Raw genomic sequence first — 7837 nt, 5'->3', positions numbered from 1 at the left:
GCCACCCAACATTATAACATAACACAGACATCATCCAGACGTCACTAGGCTGCTGAGGAAAGAAAATAGAATAGTACGTTTTGGAAAATAATGAAACAATTCGTCTCTGTACTATACGAGTATACGTATTAAAATTAAAAGTCTCGGGGATCGAACTCAGATACTTTGCGAACAATTAGTGCCAAGCCAAAACATACGCTCGATCGTACCTCTAAGCTAAACCGAAAAAGTGGCAGATTATGATGTTGACTCCACGGTAGACATTATAAGTAATAATGGGACTGATGGTCATCATTATCCCAAGAAAAATCGAAGAAATACAGGAGAATCCCAATTTGTAATTGCAATTTGTCTAAATTCCAATTTGTAATAGCACAGCCTGGCCGTGAGCTCCATTCCCAGTAAATAAAAAGTTAAAAACCGTGATTACGCGAAGCAGAATTTTGACTGCACGAAACAGCGACATCTACGTGTAAACTTATCTAAATGTACGGATATTTGTTCAACTTTCAATTGTAATTTATATATAAGATACCTATTTATATTCAATTGTAATTTATTTTTGTTATTGTACATAAGGCCGTAGGCCCGACGTGAGGTTGTCAAGACACTTTTCCTATTGGGTCGTGTTTAAGCTCCAACTTCCCCCTCTCGTGTGACGCTTCGGGCCTTCAACCCTACGCGGAACTCGGCCTTCGGCCTTCGCGAGCCTCGACAATACTTAACTTTGAGTGTATACCCTAAAAATCTACCGATCACTACCTGGTAGGTACATACCTCTGTACCTGTATTCTTTTTGTATGATGGACTTTTAAAATTACAGGTGAGCCCCATGTTTCCAACCAACAAGACAAACGAAAGAGACTGCAGGCTACACAAGTACTACTATTGGATATCTAGCAGGTCAGCTAAATTCAATTAAAGAGAATTATGAATTTGTCACTCTAAATACGCCGTAATGGGAGTAAACGAGAAAGATGCCCGCAATTTGCAAACTTCGGTGTTCGCGGTAGACCCCCAGCGCTGATTTAAATATCGTTTTAAGTAGATAATTTATAATCCATGCATTAGTCGTCCTACGTCCTGAAATATATTTTTCATTAGATAGCTTTATTTTTCCACTTTGAGCTATGTGAAGTAAAATCTGCTTGAGTGTTTGATTACAGTCAACAAAATAGGTATATCTATTCATGCACCGCAATATAACAGCGATAGGTACAGGAATTGCGAACTTGTGTTAATTAAGACGAAACAGGAGCTGAGTTTTAAATATTTTAGGTAAATATACCCGTCTCGCTAACGGAAGCGGCTCCTTAATTAAACTAGTGCGATAAGGACAAGGCGAAAAATCCTGCGTAAAAATCTCAAAAATGGAGGTTTCGTACTCGACTGTTTCCTCCTCCAAAACTTAACCAATCGTAACCAATTTTGTAAATCTAAATAATTATGAAATTATCTGTGTTGGACCGTTTTGCTTTTTTGGCTAATTGATGTCAGTTTTGAATACTAGGCCTCTCATTGCGGCATAGTCAATGAGGCCATTTTAGAAAGGGCTCTAGCGCCTTAGAAAACAAAAATATCAAAAAAATCAAAACGGTCCGACACAGATATTGACAATATTAATCTGTGTTGAAAAAATCATTGCTCTAGCATCAAAACCCATGGAGGAAACAGTCGAGTACGTTTGTATGGAGAAATGACCACTCCTGTTGGCTCTTAAGCCATTCAATACACACTCGTGTGTAAATTTATGTTTAAAATATCTGGGAGACCAAGCTTAGCTCGGAAAATATATAATAATCTTAAAAATCCGCGTTTTCCCAGATATAAGACCTAGTAGCTAGATCGACTTTTCGCCCCCGAAAACCCCCGTATTGAGCTGAAATTTTTCATGCATGTATAAATCGGATGACAATGCAATATTATGGCACCATCGAGCTGATCTGATGATGGAGAATTTAAAAATAAGTTACGGCAAGTATGTAACAATTATGAATCTAATACGATCATTTATATTCTTCTGCTTTCATAAGTAATAGCAAAATAGTTACTGATTTTTAAAACGCGCTTTTCAATTAAAAGACATGTCAAGATCGCTTACCTTCTTTCAAGTTCTTTCTAATGCTAAAAAAACGAACTATAACAATTAGTAAAGAACATTATTTATTTAGCTGAAGCATATTTTTTTAATCTTGTTAAAACTAAAAAAGGATACAAATTGCAATCAAAATTACAAATAAAAATTAAACACAAAAAGTTCACCTTTCCTGGGAATCGAACTCAAGTCACTTATGCGATCACACTTTCTGACGAAGCAAAATGCCAGCAATATGACTGTAAATGAGGGCTAGCGTTTCTTTGCTCACCAGTTGGCGCCACTGTTGATGGTAGTCCAGAAAAACAGAAGATATCAAAATTTTTACATGCTTATTTTTCTAAATGCATATAAGTATTTTAGTTGGCACTTTTTTTATAAGTACCACTAATATTTATTGAGCTATAGCTATGGTTTACCATGATTACAATCAAAGATTTATCACAATTATGAATAAGGAGTGAAAAAAGCGATAATTAAAAGCTTGAAACCCCGAAAACTTCTATACATTTGACATTTTGAAAGATAATCCATCCATCTACAATAGCGCGGGTTTACTTATTAATTTTGAAATAAATATATTTTAAAATAAACACAAAAAGTTCACCTTTCCTGGGAATCGAACTCAGGTCATATGCGTTCACACTTTCTTCCGAAGCAAAATGCCAGCAATATGACTGTAAATTAATCAAGTTGTTTTTAGAATTTTTAGGTTATTACAATAGTTACATAATGTTTTAAAACTCAATAAAATTTTCTTTGTTGCTTTTTTTTTTCAGAACACAAGAAGAGTCTCCAGGCTGCAGGAGTGCACTTAAACAGCGGACGATTTATAAATAGTTACGAAAAGAAGGTACTTAGTTCCAAAAGCTGCAGAACAATGTTACGGGCTGTGACTCCAATCTCAGGCGGTTGGTAAAGAACTTGTGCGGTAGTTTTCTAATAGAAGGCAACTGAACTTTGGGACTAAAACTAATTAAAAAATATTATACTTTTCTCAGTGAACATAATAAAAATGACCTTGATCCAGGCAGCCTACGGACTGGGTCAGTTAGTAACTTCTTACCAATCGCCTCAGTTAGGCCTCTCACTAAAGTCCAAGAAGCAGCGAGCAGGAGGGACCGAAAGTCAATGAGTAAATTTTTCACTCGACGACTATTTAAGGCACATCACACACTACCTGAATCAGTACCTAATAGTCAAATGGCACCTGTCTTTTTGTATAATACCGGTTATTACATCTACCCGGGGCCCAGGGCACTCTTTGTAGGAAGGCCGGTCAACGGTTGCTATACCATCCTAGTAAGCGTTCTTACAGCAGTTTTCCGTTATACTTAATATCTAATAATACGTAACCCTTCGTATGCCTTTGTTAAACATTTGCTACTGATTTAATAACCTACTGATATGAATGAAAATTGTAAATTACAGTCCAAATTGTGTGGTACGTACTACCACGTACACGGGACAAGGCATACGAAATTTTAAGAGGAAATAAGACAGCCGCTTCAAACAAACGTAGTCCCCATTTTGCTCTCAGGATATTGACATTATGGAAAATTATTTTTTACATAATTTAATTTATACTTATTATTCTTATTAACTATTATTACTTAGCTATGCCTCTACGTATGACATTTTTCTCTGCAGCTGACTGGTGGCAGACCCTCTAACGCGTTCGGTCCCTATAAGCTATAGCTCAATAAATCCAAAAAATAAAACGATGCGGCATGTCTGTGATTGATATGTACCTACTTGACATCAAATTGTGTAAAAATATTATAAATTATAAATTGAAATAGATGATTTGTTATGAAAGGTGATTTTGCGCCGGTCGACTTTTCAAATAGTTATTGTTAACGATCTTTTGATATTTTGTGAAAGGGAAAAGTAACGGAAAAAATAAAAATAAAAGCCCAAAATGTAAAAAAAAAAACAAAAACTTCTCCCGTGGCGGGAATTGAACCCAGGTCACAAGCGAACACTTTGCGTTGGGCCAAGCATACATAGATCTGCTTGCTAGATTAAGACCAAGATAACTCTGCAGAGATTTTCATAGTAGTCGATTAACAAAATATCTTTAATAATGTTAGTTATAAATTGAAATATATGTCCATCTATCCAGAGATAAATCTATCCTGTCATCCACTTTTATTCTATAAAAATGAACTACATTCATTTAACGTTTTTAGCAAATCAAGATAAAACAATTTTTTAGTTTTAAAACATTGTTAACGATCTTCTGATATTTTGTGAAACGGAAAAGTAACGGAAAAAATAAAAATAATAATAAACAAAAAGTTCACCCTAGGTGGGATTCGAACCCGGGGTCACAATGCGTGCACACTTTATGAAACCATGTTCTAAACCTTATTACAAAAAGCATAAGGTCCACCGATGGATAGTTAAGAGTATTGCTGTTTGTACCTAAGCCGGTTTTCTGAAAGGAGAAACTCAGCGCAAAAAGTAAAAAAAAAAACGAAAAAGTTGACCGATGGCGGGAATAGAACCCAAGTCACAAGCGAACACTTTGTGCTAAGTCAAACATACCTAAGCTGCTAGCTAGATTCAGACCAGACATGCAAGTGTTATATTTTAAATGTCAAACAGCTATGAAATTATGACTTTAAAATAACACTTTGCAAGTCTTTGCTTTGAAAAACACTGCAGCGTTACCTTGGTCTTACTCTGCCACCCTAGTTAGTAAGCATGCTAAAAGCAGTTTTCCAGAATTATTAGTCGATTAATGTCTACAAGGAAAAATGACAAATTATAATAATGTAAAAAAAAAAACCGCCCAAGGGCATGTCAGTATCGCGCACGAAGGGTTCCGTTACTCAAAAACCCTAAAAACGGGAAAAAATCACGTTTGTTGTATGGGAGCCCCATTTAAATATTTATTATAATCTGTTTTTTAGTATTTGTTGTTATAGCGGCAACAGAAATACATCATGTGTGAAAATTTCAACTGCCTAGCTATCACGGTTCATGAGGTACAGCCTGGTGACAGACAGACGAACAGACAGTCTCAGACAACGGTTAAGTATACTATTCAGTTATATTAGTGTGACAGAGACATTGGGCGTTTCGTTCGCTACGGAGTGTAAACGATTTGCAACTTGGCTAAGCACCCAGCTTCCTCGCACATCTCTGGTGGAAACGCAGCCTAAACCTGACATTTTAAGCATCGCCTTGGTTACATTGATTTAGAAAATACGATTCTCGACATTTTTTTTCGGACTATTCTCAGTTAGACTTTTAGTTTCATTTTTGTACTTCGTTATTGATACTTTTAGTCTTTTAAATTTCTTGACAATAATAGGTATTTAGACATTTTAGGCGTTATCCGTTTTCCGTTCCACATAATATCAGGACACTGTTACGTCCGTTGCCAATATACTTTTTAAGAGGAAAGGTGTCGAAAAAATATTAATCATTGAATATTATCGGCAATTCAAGGCAAATTTTTTTTTTTATTTTAAAATATTGTAAACAATCTTCTGATATTTTGTGAAACGGAAAAGTAACGGAAAAAAATAAAAATAATAATAAACAAAAAGTTCACCCTAGGTGGGATTCGAACCCGGGGTCACAATGCGTGCACACTTTATGAAACCATGTTCTAAACCTTATTACAAAAAGCATAAGGTCCACCGATGGATAGTTAAGAGTATTGCTGTTTCTACCTAAGCCGGTTGTCTGAAAGGAAAAATTCAGCGCAAAAAGTAAAAAAAAAGGAAAAAATTCACCGATGGCGGGAATAGAACCCAAGTCACAAGCGAATACTTTGTGCTAAGTCAAACATACCTAAGCTGCTTGCTACATTCAGACCAGACATGCAAGTGTTATATTTTAAATGTCAAACAGCTATGACATTATGACTTTAAAATAACACTTTGCAAGTCTTTGCTTTGAAAAACACTGCAACTAACGTTACCTTGGTCTTACTCTGCCACCCTAGTTAGTAAGCATGCTAAAAGCAGTTTTCCGGAATTATTAGTCGATTAATGTCTATAAGGAAAAATTACGAATTATAATAATGTAAAAAAAAACCGCCCAAGTGCATGTCAGTATCGCGCACGAAGGGTTCCGTTACTCAAAAAACGGGAAAAAAACACGTTTGTTGTATGGGAGCCCCATTTAAATATTTATTATAATCTGTTTTTAGTATTTGTTGTTATAGCGGCAACAGAAATACATCATGTGTGAAAATTTCAACTGCCTAGCTATCACGGTTCATGAGGTACAGCCTGGTGACAGACAGACGAACAGACAGTCTCAGACAACGGTTAAGTATACTATTCAGTTATATTAGTGTGACAGAGACATTGGGCGTTTCGTTCGCTACGGAGTGTAAACGATTTGCAACTTGGCTAAGCACCCAGCTTCCTCGCACACCTCTGGTGGAAACGCAGCCTAAAACTGAGATGTTAAGACATCGCATTGGTTACATTGATTTATAAAATACAATTCTCGACATTTTTTTTCGGACTATTCACAGTTAGACTTAAGTTTCATTTTTGTACTTCGTTATTGATACTTTTAGTCTTTTAAATTTTTTGACAATAATAGGTATTTAGACATTTTAGACGTTATTATTTTTAGTCATTTTTCCTTACGACAATAGTCGCCTAATTCGTTTTCCGTTCCACATAATATCAGGACACTGTTATGTCCGTTACCAATATATTCTTTAAGAGGAAAGGTGACGAAAAAATATTAAGCCTTGAATATTATCGGCAATACAAGGCAATTTTTTTTTTAATTTTAAAATATTGTTAACAATCTTCTGATATTTTGTGAAACGGAAAAGTAACGGAAAAAAATAAAAATATAAATAAACAAAAAGTTCGCCCTAGGTGGGATTCGAACCCGGGGTCACAATGCGTGCACACTTTATGCAACCATGTTCTAAACCTTATTACAAAAAGCATAAGGTCCACCGATGGATACTTAAGAGTATTGCTGTTTGTACCTAAGCCAATACTGCTACCGGCTGTGGTGCCGGTAGACAGGTAGAATAACGTTTTTCGATTTTGTGATGTTGGCTGTAGTAGACCCTCAGATATCATTCGCGCGCCAAAAGTCTAGCTGTAAATTACATTACGACTGTTACGAGTAATAAAAGCCCGATATAAGTCGGTCATAAAATAAAAAAATAAATTGTTTATTTCCGCAAAATATTTCTTGGATACAGTTATAACAAAGCATACTAAAGCAATTCACATACCTTACTTATTGTGTACCTACTTAACTGACGGAAGGGGCGCAGCTAAGATACGTTATAGTTATCGACAGTGATATCAGCATTTCACTTCTACTCTACGTATTGTTTACGTATTAAGCGTCGGGCGATACGTATTAATTATGTGAAACTAGACGAGTTTATTTTCGAATAGAGATTGAAATAAATCTAATTATTTTACTACAAATAGGTGTAACTAAGTATAGTATGTCAGAGGACTGTCTAATTTCAAACATAGACAGAGAGAATCATAGTATCTAAAGATCTTACACTAGTGCTAGCATCCAAAAGCAAAATATAGTTTTATTGTTCTTATTTACTGACAAATTGGTTTGAGCTACCATACTTTTTGAATATAATATAATTTAATATTTAATATTATAAAAGGAACTCTATCTGTCTGTCTGTTACCTCTTCTCGCTTAAATCGCTGAACCGATTTAGATGAAATTTGGTATTTAGATTGTCCGAGTCCCGAGGAAGGACATAGGATAGTTT

The sequence above is a fragment of the Cydia splendana genome, chromosome 6 (genome assembly GCF_910591565.1).
Source record: "Cydia splendana chromosome 6, ilCydSple1.2, whole genome shotgun sequence".
Lineage (NCBI taxonomy): Eukaryota > Metazoa > Arthropoda > Insecta > Lepidoptera > Tortricidae > Cydia > Cydia splendana.
This window is presented reverse-complemented; position numbering follows the sequence as displayed.